Source organism: Mobula birostris, chromosome 24, assembly GCF_030028105.1.
Source record: "Mobula birostris isolate sMobBir1 chromosome 24, sMobBir1.hap1, whole genome shotgun sequence".
Classification (NCBI taxonomy): domain Eukaryota; kingdom Metazoa; phylum Chordata; class Chondrichthyes; order Myliobatiformes; family Myliobatidae; genus Mobula; species Mobula birostris.
This window is the reverse complement of record NC_092393.1, coordinates 54,522,436-54,542,070: the sequence shown is the minus strand read 5'-3', so window position 1 is coordinate 54,542,070 and position 19,635 is coordinate 54,522,436. Positions and strand designations below refer to the sequence as shown.

The 19,635-nt window shown below is 41.7% G+C and overlaps 1 protein-coding gene across 3 annotated transcripts in view; it reads right to left on the bottom strand.

The window, feature by feature from the left end:
• The window catches only part of aspscr1 (ASPSCR1 tether for SLC2A4, UBX domain containing), a 311,330-nt gene that overhangs the window by 114,394 nt on the left and 177,301 nt on the right, over positions 1–19,635 (bottom strand). The window lies entirely within an intron of this gene.

Here is a 19,635-nt window from a genome sequence, read left to right as displayed (position 1 = left end):
TATCAATTACCATTGAAATAGCAAATTACCAATGAATCTCAGAGAAAAACTTCTACAAGACCTGTAGAAACATACATGGAACAGGTCCACTGGTACCTCATGTGCTTTGGCCTTTTGACAAGCAGTCATGTTCAGCCCCACAGTTTGGCCACATAACTAGGATCCTCATGGTCCAGTTCCATCAGCACACTTTATCATGGGATCTGCTTACACTTTTAGGACATTATTTCAAATGCTTAGATTTGTATAAGATATGTTTTTCTTTCTCTCTCTCTCTCTCTTTCTCCCCCTCAGTTACTGAAGAACGGAGGGTACATGTGTATGCTCACCCTCTACCAGTACATCACCAAGGCCTGGACTGATGAGAACATCCCACAGCAATGGAGAAATGCAAACATCGTTGTCACAAGGGTGACAAGGCCATCTGCGACAATAGTAGGGGCATATCCCTCCTTTCTGTTGCTGGAAAGGTCCTGGCTAAGATGATGCTTCAGAGACTCATCAGCAACATCACCGAGTCAATGCTGCCTGAATCGCAGTGTGGATTTAGGAAGAACAGGAGCACGATCGGCATGATCTTCACAGCCCGGCAGCTTCAGGACCTGTTTATGGCCTTTGTCGACCTCTCCAAAGCATTCGACACTGTGCAAAGAGAGCTGTTATGGGATGTCCTCCTTAGGTTTGGCTGTCCCAATAAATTTGTTAACATCCTCCACCAGTTCCACGATGGGATGACTGCTCAGGTGACCATAGGAGGACAAGAGTCTGAGCCCTTCCTTGTACGCACAGGGGTGAGGCAGGGGTGTGTGCTAGAGCCAGTGCTCTTTAACATCTTCCTCTTGTGTCTTACCAAGCTTCTCCACAATGAGATTGAAGTCAGCAGCGGTGTGGCAGTGGATGTCAGATTAGATGGCAACCCCTTTGACATCAGGAGGCTCCACGCAACCACCAAACTCCATAGAGAGTGGGTCCTGGAGCTGCAGTATGCAGACAACTGTGCTCTTGTGGCCCATACTCCAGAGGATCTTCAGACTGTCCTTGCTGTGGGGGTGAGAGCATACAGCAAGATGGGGCTGACTGTCAATACCACCAAGACAGAAGTGGTTTGCCAATGGAGTACCAGTGTCCCACCCACTCTACCTGCCTTCACTATTGGTGATGAAAAGCTGTCAGTAGTGTCATCTTTCAAATATCTGGGGAGCATTCTCTCTGAGGATAGCGGCGTTGACAACGACATCCAGAGCCACATTAAACAGGCATCAGCTGCCTTTGGGAGACTTCAGCGTAGTCTTTCAGAACAGGAGCCTTCATCCCTCCACAAAAGTCTCCGTATACCAAGCGGTCTGTGTCACCACCCTCCTTTATAGCTGTGAAGCTTGGGTAATCTACAGCCATCACATCAAGTCCTTGGAGCGCTTCCATATAAGCTGCCCCCAGCGCATCCTGGGAATTACCTGGTGTGAGTGGGTGCCTCACACTGAAATACTTGTAAAGAGCAACTGCAGGAGTATTGAGGCCATGATCACCCAGCGTCAGCTGCAGTGGCTGGGGCACGTGATAAGGATGCCCCCATGTCGGCTACCCCGCAGAGTGTTATACGGCCAGCTACATCATGGTCGACGCTCAGCTGGAGGGCTGAAGAAGCGCTATAAGGATCAGATGAAGAATGCTTTAAGGAAGTTCAAGGTCAGACACGAGGACCTGGAGGAGGTTGCTGCTGACTGTACCACTTAGTGACAGCTGTGTAGGGACGGGGTTCGTATCCTGGAGATGGAAAAAACAACCAGAAGACAGCAGAAGAGGGCCAGGAGAAATGCAGCCATGGTTGCCACCACTGCCAACACTACCAGATATACATGTCCCACCTGAAATAGAGCTTGTGGGTCCAGGATAGGACTGTATAGTCATCAAAGATCTCACCATGAAAGGAGTGGACGTCGTCATCGGATTTCGATGGACAACTGAAGGGGGGGGGCGGAGGGAGGGAGAGAGAGAGAGAGAGAGTGAGTGTGCGCGTGTGTGTGTATATGTATGTGTATTTATTTAGAGATACAGTGCAGAACAGGCCCTTTCACCATAAATGAGCCACACCACCAAGCAAGCCACCTATTTAACCCTTGTCCAATCACGGATTATTTACAATAACCAATTAACCTACTAACTGGTGTGTCTTTGGTGTGTGGGTGGAAACCAGAGCACCAGGAGGAAACCCATGCAGTTGACGGGGAGAACATCCAAACTTCTTATGGATGGCAACGGAATTGAACTTCAAACTCTGGAACGCCCCGAGCTCCAGTAGGTTAATAGTATATAAGCTTCTGTCAAAAATCCCTTTGTTTTCTTTCAAGTACTGAAGGAAAGTCTAACCAGCAGTTCAACCATCACTTACTTTTGGCGTGAATTCATAATATTCAGTCAATTATTTTAAAATACTAAACTGAAAAATGCAACATAATTAGGAACTATGATTGCACCAACAGAGGCTGCGCTTAGAACCTCAAATGAAGCTGGAAACAAGGACGTTTTGTTCTCTCAGAATAATAACAATGTGGGATTAAGTTACATACAGACCCACGATTACACCATTACATTCTTTGTCAAGCTGCAGCTGAAAGAAGTCAACCTTCCACTTCTTGTGGCTGCGAGTTACCCGGAATATCAGCTCGTGTGTAAATACTTAAATGTAAAATTAACGATGCGGCCAGCTGCCACACTGGGTCAGATCATCAACCATACACTTTCAATATAGCACCATCTGTTAAGCTGGTTGGGAGGAAAAGTTTCAATGAGAGAGGAGGGTACTCAGCTGCTGACGGGCGTGTTAAATCTGCACTTCACTAGCAAACTCATTCAGAAAATATGGGGATAATTGACATGGAGATGATCAAGTTACTTTGGTGTAACAGGAGATTTTCTTTGTAGGTTTAGACAAATTATTATCGTGACCTAAAGCAAATTTTCAACCACGTCATTTGTTCCTGATACCCAAATAATGTAAAAAAAAAACCCTTCATTCTCCACCATTCAGCTCAATAATCAACAGTTTTCAATTAATTATTACGGTATCAATGTTGTGGGAAGTTAGGATGGATTATCTTCAAAAACCTGCTCAAAATGAAGCATTAACTTCAATGAAATCCAGAAGTAAGCAATAGGGTTGAGTGCAAGTATTCCAGAACAGACACCCAGTGGCCACTTTATTACTTGTATATTAATGGTCTTATTAATCTGCACTATTGCTTTCAGAGATTTGTACACCTGGCCTCTCAGGTCCCTATACCTCAACTCCAAATATTTCCAAGAAATATATTGTTTTCTCCTTCCCATTATTACAAAGTATCCTCCTATACTTAATTATATTGACTTACTTGCTGATTCTATACCTAATTTGTAAGTTCATGACTGTCCATATACACTCAATGGTCACTTTACCAGGTACACTTGCTCATTAATACAAATATCTAATCATGTGGCAGCAACTCAATGCATAAAAGCATGCAGACCTGGTGAAGAGGTTCAGTTGTTGTTCTGACCAAACATCAGAATGGGGAAGAAATGTGATCTCAGTGACTTTGACTGTGGAATGGTTGCTGGTGCCATACAGGGTGGTTTGAGTTTCTCACAAACTGATCTCCTGGGATTTTCATGCATAACCGTCTCTAGAGCTTACAGAGAATGTGTGAAAAACAAAAAAAAATCCAGTAAGCGGCAGTTCAGTGGGCAAAAACATCTTGTTAATGAGAGAGGTCAGAGGAGAATGGCCAGACTGGTTCAAGCTGACAGGAAGGCGACAGTAACTCAAATAACCACACATTACAACAGTGGTGTGCAGAAGAGCATCTCTGAACACATTAAACCTTTAAGTGATGGGCTACAGCAGCACAGGACCATGCAGAAACTCACAGTGGCCACTTTATTAGGCACAGGAGGTACTTAATAAAGTGGCCACTGAGTGGAGAAGACTACAGCATAGTACAGACCCTTTGGCCCACAAAGTTATACTGACTCTTCTAGCCTCTCCCTCCTACGTAGCTCTCCATTTATTCTATCATCCATGTGTCTATCTAAGAGGTTGTTAAATGTCCCTAATGTATCTGCCATGACCACCACCCTGGCAGTGCATTCCGCACGCCCACCACTCTCTGTGTAACTTACTTTATTTTATTTTGTTTTTATTTAGAGATACAGCACAGTAATAAGCCTTCCTGCTCAACAAGCCTGTACTGCCCAATTACACCCATCTGACCAATTAACCCATACATTACTGGAAGGAGGGAGGAAACCGGAGCTGGAGCACCCTTTAGAATTACACACGATGGCAGAGAGATCATACAGACTGCTTACAGAGTGGCGGAAACTGAAACCGGATCACTGGTACTGTAAGAGCGTTACAGTAAGAGCTATGCTCCTGTGCCGTCCCCATTCTGGAGCATGAGATTACAAAACATCAGCATGGTTCAATGACAGTGTTATAAGCCAAGTTAGAAAGTTGCCGCTCCGATCGTGTGCACACAGTTTAGGCTGACGCTCTGAAGCAAGCTGCAAATCAGTCCCTTGCTTCATAAGACAGAAAAGTAAGTCACAATCAGGTGGCCATCAGAAATCTGCTCAACGATTTAGCCGGAGTTTCAAAGTAGCAAACTGATACCATTGTACCAGCAACAGAAGGATTCAGGCCTTTGATGGCTGGGCGTAAGAAGCAGCAGCTGCATGTTTCCAGGCCAGTATCAAGTGCAACAATGAGAAATGCTATAGTGAGAGAGACATTGCCTTTTGGCTCCAAGAGACAGCTGAGGGATTCAGACATCAGAGGCAGGTGTGGCACAATGCACAGAACACCCTATTGGTTTCTGACCAGTGTGCATCCCTCCGCTTTCTACACCATACTTGTCATCTGTTCACTGATCCCACTACTGTCAGTTGTGTGGAAAATTATCAGCACGTGCATTACTTTATAAATGAGTATATGTCCAAACCTGGTCGTCAAGTGCCTTAGAGCATCTCCAGGTTCAAAAGTTCAAAGTTCAAGTAAATTTATTATCAAACTACATATATGTCACCATAAACAACCCTGTGGTTCGTTTTCCTGCAGGCATTCACAGAACAAAGAAATACAACAGTATCAATGAAAAACTACACACAAAGACTGACAAACAACATGAAAAAAAGAAAAACTGCAAATACAAAAAAAAGTTCAAAGTATGTTTATTATCAAAGTATGTACAAGTTATACAACCTTGTGATTTGTCTCCTTACAGGCAGTCACAAAGCAAGAAACCCGAACGAACCCATAAAAAAAGACTAACAAACACCCCATGTGCAGAGAGAAAAATAAAACACAAATTGTGCAAAGAAAAAGGCAGGCAACAGCATTCAGAACGAACGTGAGTCCGTAGAGATGAAGCCCGGAGCACACTCATAGCCTCAGCCACAGTTCATCACACAGCGAAGCAAAAAGTCGTGGAGCTCGCAGACACGAAGCCCGGAACAGCCGGAGCAAGCCCACAGCCTTAGTGCCGCGGAGTGCGAAGTAAATGCTGTGGAGCAATGAGTAGAACTGGCCCGGCCCAAAGAATAAAAACAAGCAATAAATAAATAAATAAATAAATAAATGAAAAATACTAAGAACATTAGCTGCAGAGTCTTTGAAAATGAGTTTATAGGTTGTGGAATCAGTGCAGTGTTAAGGTTAATGAAGTCATCCATGCTGGTTCAGGGAGCCTGATGGTTAGAGGGTAATATGAAGGTGTGAAGTTACTATGTAAGTGTATGCTTAATTAAAACTATTTTCCCTTCATGACGCATCTTTTAACTTTAGCTGTTGCTAACATCAATGAATTCCATTTTAAAACCATGTTTGAAAAACAAATTTATGCACAGCTGCTTCAAGATTATTTATGTTTCAGCACATATAATGCTGTATTTTTCTCATTATATTTTCAACCGAGTGGTATATAATAATCCAATTCAACATTAAAAATGCAACAGGAGAAGGGAAACATCTAAGGAATTTTTAACAACCATTGCTGGAAGTCTCTAATAAAATCCATCCAATACAACAAGAGAGGGATAGACTTCAAAGGCAAGTGGAAGTTCACAAAATGTCTGACCCTTGATTTAATCATTTTAACACTTAACAACATCCATAAGCTTACACAGTTTCTTTCACATTATATGATGATGTGTATACTTATGTTAGCAACGCTGCAACTATATAAGCTAAATTCATAATATACTGTATATTTTTGGAAATAACATTGAAAATTAAATTTAAGCACAGTTTATGCCAAGTGTTAATGCAGAATCTAAAGGGTTAAGAGGTTATTTGCCATTACTGCTACAATGCCTGGCAGCTCATTGACAAAAAAAGCACCGTTTGGTACAGTATTTACCCTTTGTTTTTAAAAAAGGAGAAATTCCAGACGTTCTTCCTCAAATACAACTGCCAGTATTGGCACACAGAAAAGCTGTTCTTGTAGCAACTTCAGAGAGCTCAACAAGTACATACAAGTTGCATAAATGAAATATTTCATTCAAATGTCCATATCAAAACAAAACCTAATTGGACATTGTTGACAAAAAAAAACACAATTCCTTCTCAACGTGAGAACATTGTTGTTGGTGTTTAGCTCATTTTAGGACATGCAGGAACTACAACTGGACTAAGACACAAGAGGTACTGCAGGATGCTGGAAATCTAGAGCAATACACAGAATGTGCTGGAGAAGCTCGACTGGACTAAAGTCTCTTACAAATATGCAAAGTTGCTACTTGGACCTTTTCCACACGATTTAAGCTGCACTTTAACAGTACAAAAATTCTTCCACAAAAATATTGCCTTAGTTAAAAATATATATTGTGCTCAGTGAAGTCGTACTCAGTCCACTCAAACAGCTCAGCTGACTTCTAAACAAACTTGTCAAATCACAGCTTTGACTCTTTTATTCACTATTCAACACAAATGAAATGTACTTATTTATTATTTAGCGATACAGCATGGTAACAGGCCCTTCTGACCCAATGAGCCTGCGCCACCCGATTACATCCATATGACTAATTAACCAACTCACCCATACGTCTTTGGAATGTGGGAGGAAACCAGAATACTCGGGGGAAACAAACATGGTCACGGGGCAAACGTACAAATTCCTTACAGACAATGGTAGAATTGAACCCGGGTTGTAGGCGCTGTAATAGTGTTTCACTAACCACCACACTACCACGCTAGCCTAAAATTTTCTCAAAAAATCTAACAGAATACATGAAAGAGCCTCCATTTCTACCTTACATAACATTTGCAGCGAAAAAGGCTACTTGGCCCGAAAATCTAGTGCGTCAGGCAGAAACCTTGCCATTTCTTTGCCATTTTGCGTCTGTTTTTACGAGACCAAGCTGCCCAAGTTGTTAGCTCGAAGCTCAACCCAGTATGAATGGAAAGCATGCAAGGAGGCGGCTGGATTCAAACCTGGGACCATTCGGCTCGAAGTCCAGTGCAGATGCCACCTCACCACCAGCCAGCTTTTGTGCTTTTAGCCAGCTTCTTTAACTATAGAACACAGGACATAGAACAGTACAGCACAGGAACAGGCCCTTCGGATCACAGGGTTTTGCCAAACCAAATAAATTAGCAATCAAATGGCCAACTTAATTATTCCCTTCTGCCTACACTATGTCCTTTTCCTTCCAACTACTTGTTTTAACTAAACCCTGTGGTACCAAGATCCTCCTTCTATCGTATAGAAGTCTAAATGAGAGTTACAGATCGGAAGTGTAAATACTGTAAGTTGCTTTACAATGAAGAGCAAGAATAAGGGAAAATGATCACAACTGGAAAAAGTGATGTTTAAAAATGAGATCTGGAGGCTTGTTTTCACGCAATAATTGCAAAGAACACAGAATTAGGGGCAAAAATTCCGTAGTCATCTGGATGCTAAATTGGCAAGCTGGGTGATCACAGTATCTTTAAGGAGAGATCCAGTAATCTAAGTTGTAATTATTTTGTGATTCCCTCTCTTGATTTGAAAGTGCCCAAAACTATACTTGAACAAATGCTATTTTGAAACTGGAGATAGGGGTGGAAATTAAAAAAGAGAGGAAATAAAAGAGAAACAGGACTTGATTACTTCATTACAAAGTATTTTCACTTCTCTTGTTCATTTGCAGTCTAAATATCTATAATTTAAATTGTCAGATACAGTGGATTCCCGTTAATTGGGACATGTGGGAGTTCATTATTAAGGATGAGGTCTCAGGGTACTTGGAGCACAGGATAAGATAGGCTGTAGTCAGCATGGTTTCCTCAAGGGAAAATTTTACCTGACAAGGGAGAATCAGTTAATGTTGTGTACATGGATTTTCAGAAGGCCTTTGACAAGGTGCCACACATGAGGCTGCTTAATAAGCTATGAGCTATGGTATTACAGGGAAAATTCTAGAATGGATAAAGCAGTGGCTGATTGGCAGGAGGCAAATTGTGAGAATAAAGGGAGCCTTTTCTGGTTGGCTGTCGGTGACTAGTGGTGTTCCACAGGGGTTTCTGTTGGACTGATTCTTTTTATATTATGTATCAATCATTTGGATGACTGAATTGATGGCTTTGTTGCAAAGTTTGCAGCTGATATGAAGATAGGTAGAGGGGCAGGAAGTTTTGTGGAAGTAGAGAGGCTACAGAAGGACTTCGACAGATTAGGACAATGGGCAAAGAAATAGCAGAGGAATACAGTGTTGGAAAGTGTACGGTCATGCACTTTGGTAGAAGAAATGAAAGGGTTGATTCTTTCCTAAATGGAGAGGAAATACAAAAATCTGAGGCACAACAGGACTTGGGAGTCCTTGTGCAGGATTCCCTGAAGGTTAATTTGCAGGCTGAGTCTGTGGTTCATTTCAAGAGGACTAGAATATAAAAACGAGGATGTATTGTTGAGACTTTATAAATCACTAGTGGGGCCTTACTTGGAGTATTGCAAGTAGCTTTAGGCCCCTCATCTTAGTAAGGAGGTGCTGATAATAGAGAGGATTCAAAGAAGGTTTATGGAAATAATTCCAGGATTGAATGGCTTGTCAAATGAAGAGTGTCTGATGGCTCTGGGCCTGTATTCACTTGAATTCAGAAGAATGAGAGGTGACCTCATTGAAACCTATCGAATGGTGAAAGGTCTTGATAGAGTGGATGTGGAGAGGATGTTTCCTGTGGTGGGAGAGTCTAAGACCAGAGGGGTGTACTTTTAAAATGCAGATGAGGAGGAATTTATTTAGCCAGAGTAGTGAATCTGTGTAATTCTTTGCCACAGGCAACTGTGGAAGTCAACTTTTTATGTATTTTTAAGGCAGAGGTTGATAGATTCTTGATTGTTCAGGGCATGAAGGGATACGGGGAGAAGGCAGGAGACTGGGGTTGAGAGGAAAACTGGGTCAGCCACGATGAAATGATGGAGCAGACTCAATGGACCAACTGGCCTAATTCTGCTCCTGTATCTTATGGTCTTATATTATGGTTAGTACATTTTGACCCAATTAACTGTCTACCCCAGTTAGCTAAAGTTACATGGAAATAGTTAAGAAGGCATAAAAAAGAAACTACTGTTTAGTGGAGGAACAAATTATGTATTATTATGAAATACAGAACAAATTAGAACACTGCCAATTCTACTACAGTGCTATAAAACTGTGTATTAGTTTCTAATCTTCTCCGTGGATTGTCACCTTGTCGTGGTGGAGAGGCTTATGTGGTCCTGTGATCTCGAGAGCGATGCCGTCTGGAGCTATGCTCCCAGTAGGGGCACCCATGGCGGTAAGGTCGAGGGTGAGGTCCCTGACAAAGAACAATCCAACCAAGACCTCAACGGTGGAACAGGCGGACGAAGTTACTTCCAACTCAACGGCTGTGAAGGTGGATGAAGGCTGCATCAAATCCATCAGCTCCAATCGTCGTGGTTTCCATGCCACTGGAATCAGTTGGTTGATTTGTGAAGTGTTGTGTGCTTCTTGGAGTGCAACATCAAGTACACATTAAACAAATACACGCACAGGCATCTTCGCTCTATGGGCCACTTCTTCAGAATGAAGACCATCATCCTCGACCCCAAGGGATAGCCACGATGACGATTAGTTTCTAATAGATACTGACAGGGGAATTCATCCAGTGTACGCTGATGTGTTCTTTGATTTCACAGTAAATGAACAAGATCAGTGCAACATCTAGTGCAGATAATGGACTGCCTTCATACAATGCTATCAACGATTACATTCTCCAAATCTTCATTTCAAGATTATTGCTAATACCTTCAAGTTCTTCATAGTTTGTAATTTGGTACATTTTCACTCTCGATTGTTTCTGAATGCTTGAAAGCACAGTGAGCAAAACAGTTCTGAATTTCTTGTCAACTGTCAGTGACGAAAATCACTGCTTTTTGAACACATACACATGTAACTGACCCTATTTAAAAACTGTTTGCTCCAATCATGGTGTAGTGCCCAACAGCCACACAAATGCACACAGTTGACACTAGTCAGAAACTGTTCAAGCAAGTCTCCTGTCCCAATTATGCGGTATAGCGTCCCAAATAAATGGAGGGAATCAATGCTATTTTCTGAATTAGTTTTTGTTCTTTAAAAGTTATCCCAAATAAGCGGCTACCCCAATTAACCACTGACCCAACTAACTGCGATAAATACATTCTACATTACAAGCCTGAAGGAAAAATGCTATATAAACTCTTAGTTGCATGCTGGTTCAAAATAAACCCACAATGTCTCTTTGTAACCTTGCAACAAAATATATACAATATTATGCCAGGATATCTTATCCTCTGATTTTCCTTCTGAACCTAAACAATTTATATATTTGGCACAAGAACTGGAGCTGTTTGTACATTCTAGGATTTGGTTCATCAAGGAGCCTCACCATCTAGGCCATGCTTTCCTCTCATAGCTGCCATCAGGAAAAAGGTACAGGAGCCTCAAGACTTACACCACCAGATTCAGGAACACTTATTACCCCTCAATCATCAGGCTCTTGAACCAGAGAGGATAACTTCACTTGCTCTGTCACTACAACTTAAGAAATTCACTTTCACAGACTCTTCATTTCATGTTCTCGATATTTACTGCCTATTTATTTATTATTATTATTAATTTTTCTCTTTTGTATTTGCACAATTTGGGTGCAGTCTTTCATTGATTCCATTATGTTTCTTGGATTTACTGTGTATGGCCGCAAGAAAACAAATCTCAGGATTGTATATGGTGACATATATGTGCTTTGATAATAATTTTATTTTGACCTTTTGTTGTGGTTACATCAGAGGTTAACTGCAAAAAATCTGGACTATAATTCAAATTTACCTACTTTTGGTGTTCAAGAAAGCAGATTGAATGGCAGGATCGAAAACATTCGTGCAAGTGTTGAATGACCACAAGAGTGTGGATAGCTAGCTTCATTTTAACAGCCATTCTGCTCTTAGCAACAAGCAGCACTTTTTCTAGTGGGACACACCACAGCTGAAACCAGGCAGGAAGGGTGGAATCACTGGGTTCTGTACTTGTGGGTCTGGAGTAGCTGAAATGCTTCTCCCATTCTTACTGATAAATTGGCTCCACCAAACACCCAGCAATCAGACCATAGGACGTACGGTAGGAGCAGAATTAGACCATTCGACCCATTCAGTCAGCCATGATTGAATGGTGCACACTGGATGGGCGCAATGGTCTAATTCTGCTCCTACAGGATGACTTATAGAACCTGTTCCACCATTCCATCTTGGCTGATTTATTTTCCCTCCCAACCCCATTCTCCTCTCATCTCCCCATAAACTTTGACACATTTACTAATCAAGAGCCTATCATACTCCACTTTAAATATACCCAATGGCCTGGCCTCCACAGTCATCTCTGCCAATGCATTCCACACATTCACCATTTTCTGGCTAAAGAAATTCCTCCTCATCTCTGCTCTAAAGAGACATAATCTATTCTAAGACTGTGCCTGCTGGTCCTAGACTTTCCCACTGTAGGAGACATCTACTCTCATGTCCACTTTATCTAGCCCTTTCAATACTTGGCAATTTCAATGAGATCCTCCTCCATTCTTCTAAACCCCAGTGAGTACAGGCCCAGGGCCATCAAATACTCCTCATATGTTAATTCTTTCATTTCCAGGATCATTCTCGTAAACCTTTTCTGAACCCTCTCTAATGCCAGCACATCCTAAGATAGGGGGCCCAAAACTGCTCACAAGACTCCAAATATGGTCTGACCATGCCTTATAAAGTCTTAGTCTGTCTGCCCCTCCATCATTGTTTAACCATCCTGGACCAGAGGGGATGTCTTATGAGGAAAAGTTGAACAAGCTTGTGCTTTTCTCTTTGGAGTGGAGAAGAGTGAGAGGTGATTTGAGGGAGGCATACAAGATGAAAAGACAGATATAGAGTGGAAAGCCAAAGTCTTTTTCCCAGGGTGGAAATGTCCAATATGGGGGCCATATTTAGGGTGTATGGAGGAGAGTATAGGGGGAGATGTGAAAGGTGGTTTTTTTCTGTGTTTTAGGTGCTTTCAATGCACTGCCAGGAGTGGTGTAGAGCCAGACACACTGGGAACATTTAAGACGTTCTTAGATAGATAGAAAGATGAAAGATAAATGGAGGGCTATGTGGGAGGGAAGAGTTAGGTTGAATTAGAGTAGCTTAAAGAGCTGGCACAACATCGTGTACCATTCTATGTTCTATTACTTGTGCCCTTCCCCTCCACAAGGGCCAGGAGGAACACATACATTACTTTCTTACGCTTTGATATTCTGATGCATGTTTCCCCATTAAGGCATCTTATCAGACAGACTGTTTGTGGCAACAGCCCCTACATAAAGTCTTAAATTTCACAAGATACCAACCACCTTTCTCAAGCACACAATATTACCCCATGTTCCCTGAACTGCAACATCACCCAACTTTATCTTGCAGACCCTCTCTCCCCTGTGCACAACTCAATTCCAAGGCCACACAGTTTATCAGGTGGCTAATAAACTCACTTTCTGAACAGTAGCACAATTTACACATGAAGCATTTTTCACAGCTAACCTCAATGATAGGTGGCAGGGAGGATATACATCTCTACCGAAGGGGGTGTAAGGGACTCCCTCCCTCTGCTGGCCTGCAGGTCACCCTTGGGCAATGTGTAACCTTCTCCCTTCCTCCCCCCAATCAGGGTCACGTGAAGCCATGATATGCTGGTGCATATCATAAGTCCTAGTTATGTGACCACTGACGCCAGGCAGAAGATCTCTGAAGATTATTGATAATGGTAGGGGTCACCCGTCTTATAAGGACACTGCCTACAAGAAGGCAATGGCAAATCACTTCTGTAGAAAAGTTTGCCAAGAACATTTATGGTCATGAAAAGATCATGACTGCCCGCATCATACAACAGTACATAACAAATGAACGGTCCTCAATGAGTACATTGAAGCTAAAGTTACCTCACTGGTTCAGACTAGTCACTTCAGAATATTGCTCTACAAATGTATCACCAATAAGCTAGTGGAAGCAATCAAGCTGATGAACAAGCAATGTAAAATTAGACAAACTTGATTCCAGGAAAATAGAAGATGGTTTGGCAGCTTTTAGCTAAACATCTCCACAAGACTCCTTCAGTTTGATGCACACATTCAAATGATTTTAAAGAGCCCCAAGACTCAAGTTATGACTGCTTAAGGAATCTATAAACTTACAGATATGAAAATAATTTTCCAGTCGTTTTCTCCATCGCAGAGGCATTCTGTGGATGAATACTTCAAGTGTTGCCAATCCTCTGCATTTATGATAAAGCTATAGCAAATTGCCTTTGTTCCAAAAAGACTCTTCTGGAAAGTGCTAAAACTTCATGCCATCTTAAAAATGTCATCCCCAAGATAGCTAATCGATCAACTATTCTAGTTAGCCTCTCATCCCCTCTATCTATTACATCAGTCACTGCAAGGCACTGCACTGTAAACACTTTAAACTACTCTTTACAATGTTGTTTACATGGTATATACATTAGATTAGATTATGAGAACACTCAGTCCTCTTTTATTGTCATTTAGAAATGCATACATGCATTTATGCACATTTGCATATGCATTTATGCACATTTTATTCCATATCTGTACTTCTAACTTTATTTTTATACAATTCCTTGTTCCTTATAATTGTTGAATGTTGTTTTGCACATTGCGTCAAGTCACACCAGAAAATTCCTAACACATGTAAATGTATATGGCTAATAAAACTGATCCTTAACATGCTTTAAATGGTCAATGTTATGTTTAAAGCTCTTTGTGATAGGCGTTTAAAGTTAGGAAAATAAAGCAGTTTTAGAATTGCTGCTTCTTCCCTAGTTTCAAGGGAAAAACACAAAAGTATGAACACAGATAAACATTACTTTTGGCCCAAGTTAAGGATTGATATCAAAGTGATGACATAAAGTTTTATATCAGTAGCAGATATAAGCATGGTTTTCAAAGTAAATTTCTTATCAAAGTACATATATGTCACCATATACAATGCTCAGATTAATTTTCTTGGGGCATACCCAATAGATCTATAGAATAATAACCATAACAGAATCAATGAAAGACTGCCCAACTAGGGCATTCAACCAGAGTGCAGAAGACAACAAATGGTGCAAATACAAAAATAAGAAATAACAATAAAAATTAAGCAATAAATATTAAGAACATGAGATAAAGAGTCCTTTAAAGTGATCCATAGATTGTGGGAACATTTCAGTGATAGGGCGAGTGAAATTGAGTGAAGCTATCCCCTTTAGTTCCATGTCAGCAAAAACTTAATCTCTAGTTGGCACAAAGCAAATAGGAGTCAGTTAAGTCTACGTAAATTTGTTATCAAAGTATGTATATGTGACCATATACTACCTAGAGATCCATCTTCTTGCAGGCATTTACAGGAAAATAAAGAAATACAACAGAATTTTAGAAACTATAATATGAAGACTAATGACCAATGTGCAAAAGACAAATTGTATAAATAAAAAATCCTGAGAACATGAGTTGTAGAGTCTTTGAAAGTGAGTGCGTCAGTTGTGTAGCCTTAGAGGTGTTTGCAGATTAGTAGTACAAAACAATATAGAGCAGACTTAGAAAGTCTGACATAAAAGCACAAAATACTTGATAGATCAGGTTGAAGCTGTAGAAGAGAAAGAAATTTGATGAATTTTGCCAAAAAAATCATGGATTTGAAGTGTTAACTCTGTTTTTTCCTCTCCACAGACCCCACCTTATCTATTGAGTACTTCTAGCAATCTCCGCTTATACTTTCAAAGAAGGGAACTTGGTTTCACTGCATCACAAATTTATTAAAAAGTACTGATGATTTTGGACATTTCTCCACCCTAAAATAAGAAGCTCTATTCCTGAAAAATGCTTAAATTTTATTTGTTATTTTACCTGCATTTCAGGTGGGTCAGTTCTGGTAGACAAAGGCCTGATTCAGCATTTTCTCCCAAGGTGCCAGAGCCTAAAATATCAACGTTAGGCAATGGGGCAGTCTGGTTGTAACTGTTCAAGTGATCCTGAGGCAAATGGTTTAGTGGAAGTCCCAAGTGTCTGGCACTTGAGCCCGTTAGTTAGGGTATAAGGTATAGCAACAAAGTGGATTTGCAACCAAAGTTCTGGACCCTGATCCAGGGACAGCAGATCGAAGTCCTTTGTGACAGCTTAAAACATTCAGTACGTCAGGCCGCTATTTACTGAGTACATCTCAGTGTTTAGGGCATATGCTGGAGATATGTTATATAGCAACTATTAATTTCAACAGCAACCAGTCCTCAGATCTAAATGTGGATTGTAGATTCAATTTAAAAGGCAGCTCAGAACAATGATCTTTCTAGAGCTACAGACTGAGGTCGATTCCAAATCAGGAAACATCTCATTCACCTGCGATGTCTGCATATGCATGAATGCAGCTCAGAGACAGTGGTGATTAACACGCAATTTGGGTGTGTTGGTGCAAAGATCTAGGTGCTTGAAAATTATGTGCAACTCAGGAAACACTATGAATGGATTGTAACTATAGAAATTGTCCTGTTGGCACCTTTGATCTTTAACATATAAAAATGTGATGTAATGTTGGGTCAGGGAGCCTCTCCCCAAATTGACTACAAATGCTGTTAGCTTGCATGTGCCCAATGAAGACTTTTACATCATCAGATGTTGTGTCTCTGATGACTTTCGTTGACAGTCACAACACTGGCATTCAAAACCATTGTCTCCTCAGTACTAACCATGGTTAAGGCATTGGACTAGCAACCTGAAGGTCGTGAGTTCAAGCCTTGGCTGTGGCAACGTATTGTGTCCTTGAGCAAGGCACTTAATCACACATTGCTCTGCGACAACACTGGTGCCAAGCTGTATGGGTCCTAATGCCCTTCCCTTGGACAACGTTAGTGTCGTGGAGAGGGGAGACTTGCAGCATGGGCAACTGCTGGTCTTCCATACAACCTTGCCCAGGCCTGCGCCCTGGAGAGTGAAGACTTTCCGGGCGCAGATCCATTGTCTCGCAAGACTAACGGATGCCTTTACTCACCAACAAACTTCAAAACTTGGGCTTCTGTACATTCTTCTGCATCTGAATCATTGACTTCCTTATCGGGAGACCACAGTTACTGCAGATCGATAATAATATCTCTTCCTCATTGACAATCAACAGAGGCTCACCTCACGGGTACATGTTTAGCCCAATGCTCTCTCTACATCTGTGACTGCGTGGTTAGGTACAGCTCAAACGCCACTGATAAATTCTCTGATGCCACATTTGTTTCTGGCAGAATCTCAGATGCTGATGAAGAGGCATACAGGAGTGAGACAGATCACCTGGTTGAATGGTGTTGTAACAACAGCTTCACACTCAATGTCAGCAGTGATTGATGACTTCAAGGAGGGGAAGATGAGAGAATCCACACCAGCCCTCACTGAGAAATCAGTAGTTGCTGGTATGAATTTGGAGGCAATTCAACGCAGCAGAACTGAAGCGAGGCAAGCAGAGGAGTTGCAGATTCAAGGCGGAGTTCAGGCCCAAAAGTGAGGAAAGACCCAGGGTTTGATCAATTTCAGTGCTGAGCGAATTGGAAAGGGTTGGTACAGGCTGAATTCAGGCAGCGGGACTTAGGCCTGAGAGCACATCAAACCAGCAGGGCCCAGGTCTAAGATTCAGGAACAACCCGAAGTTTGTACAATTTAAATGCCGGGCCAGATTGAAAAGATCAGGGTGCCAGGGGCAGGCTGCTCCATGAGGTTTTCTCATCTCTGCACTGAACTGAGGCTGTGGCCTGGACTTACTTTCATGATCTTCAGTTCTGACCTGTTCACTTTTGTTTGTATGAGTTGTTTTTCCTCTCTCTGGGCATCGGGTGTTTGACAATCTTCTTTTAGTTTAATGGGTTCTATTGGGTTTCTTTGTTTTGTGGCTGCCTGTAAGGAGGTGAATCTCAAGGTTATATAAATATACATACCGTAAATTCCGGTGTATAAGCCGAGAATTTGGCCCTAAATTTTAGGGGTTGGCTTATACAGAGGGTGCCAACTTTGGAAAAACGAATACACGGAAGACAGGTCGTATTTATTGGCTGTTTTTGAGTCAAGTACAAAAGAAAATACAAATGCTTATGAAAGCTACACAAAAGAAAAGATCTACAAAACACATTCTGCTTCTCAATTTGTTTACTTTCCCGCTGGAGTGAATGACTGTTTTCCAGACATCATCCATTCATTCCACTGTCGACACATGAATTCTTTGAATGGTTTGCTTAAACTCATATCTAGGGGCTGGAGCACGGATGTCAAACCACCGGGGATGACTGCGATGTCTGTATTTTCAGCTTTCAGTGCTGCTTTTGTCTCACCTGACAAGTGCACTTTGAACATGTCCTGGACAAGCAGCGACTTTTCCTTCCTGAAATCTTCGGGACGTCGACGCCACACCCCTTTAACCCACTTCAAGCAACCCGCTTCGTCCATCCAGCCGCGTTCTTGAATATAAACAACACCCCACGGGAATTTTTCTTTCTTTGGGAATGTCTTCCTCTTAGAAATCACCATCGGTGGTAGTTTGGTCCCATCAGCCATACACGTTAACACGACAGTAAAATGTTGCTTCTCGTGTCCAGTTGTTTTGACAAGGACTGTTTTCTCCCCCTTCTGACAGTGCAGTTGCCAGCAAAATCAAGTAACATTGGTGTCTCGTCCATGTTACCAATCAGTGAGAGCGGGTAAGAATGAGTTTTTCGATGCTTGATTACAAATGAGTAGAAGGCCGTAATCTTATTCTCAAGCTCGCTCGGCAACTTCTGAGCAATCTTTGTTTTTTGTCTCAACACAAGATCACATCTATTCATAAATCGAGTGCACCAACATTGCGTAGCTTTGAAATTTTCGCTGACCTCATGGTGTTTTACAACCCATTTCAACGCTTGAACTCGAATCATTTCTCTGATAACAATGTATCCAGACGATCGCTGATGATTCACCCACTCTAAAACTTTTTCTTCCAGTTCTGGCCACTGACATGTTTTCCCGCGGTTTGCACAGTTCGCCTTTGGCATTTCCCTCAGCGTGTCCTCTGTCTTTCTCCACTCTCTCACTTGTTTCTCATTTACACTACGCTCCTTAGCAGCTGCAGAATTATTCGTTCCTTTAGCAAAATCAACAACCTTCAGCTTGAAGCCAGCATCATATCGCATTCGTTTTAATCTTTTGTACATGGTGGTCGCAAACTCAATACTGAGTACACGTACTGATCCTGCCACCCCGTGTTATGTTTTAACGAGATTACAATGGGTGCTAAATGGTTTCACGGGGGTTACATTTCAGAGGATTCTTTACCATTGGGAACCTAATCCAAAACTTCCCTCCCTGATTTATTTATTAAGAATTCGCCTATAATGCTCTACAATGTGTAGGCCTATTTTCTTAGCAGGTACTGGTTCACAAAATTTCTAGGTTCTGGATCCGGCAAAGCTGAGTACTGGCATGTGAGATCTTGTGATCTTTTCTGGCTAAATCAAAAACCTCTACAAAAGGGGTCGGCTTATACAAAGGTAACGTGAAAAAGTCATTTTTTTAACCTTGAAAATGGGGGGGGGGGGGGTCAGCCTATACACCAGAATTTACGGTACTTCGATAATAACTGTACTTTGAACAGTAGTGGAAAGGGTGAGAAGCTTCAAGATCTAGCAGTCAACATCTCAGAAGATCTATTCTGGGCCCAACACATTAATGCAATCAAGAAGGCAGCACATCAGTGGCTCTGCTTCACTATGAGTTTGAGAAAATTTGATATGTCACCAGAGGCTCTTGCAAACAAGATAAAGAGTTCTTAAAGTGAGACCATCGGTGGTGGAATCACCAGAATGAGTGTATGCCCATTAGTTCAAGAGGGAAGTAACTGCTCTTGAACCTGGTAGTGAGAGTCTTGAGGCTCTTGTAACTTCCACCTGGTGGTAGCAGCGAGAAAAAAGCATGGTCTTGATGGTGAGGATCTCTGATGACTGGTACTGCTTTTCTACGACAACGTTTTATGTAGATGTGCTCAATGGTTGGGAGGGTTTTACCTGTGATGTACAGGGCCAAATCCACTACATTTTGCAGTA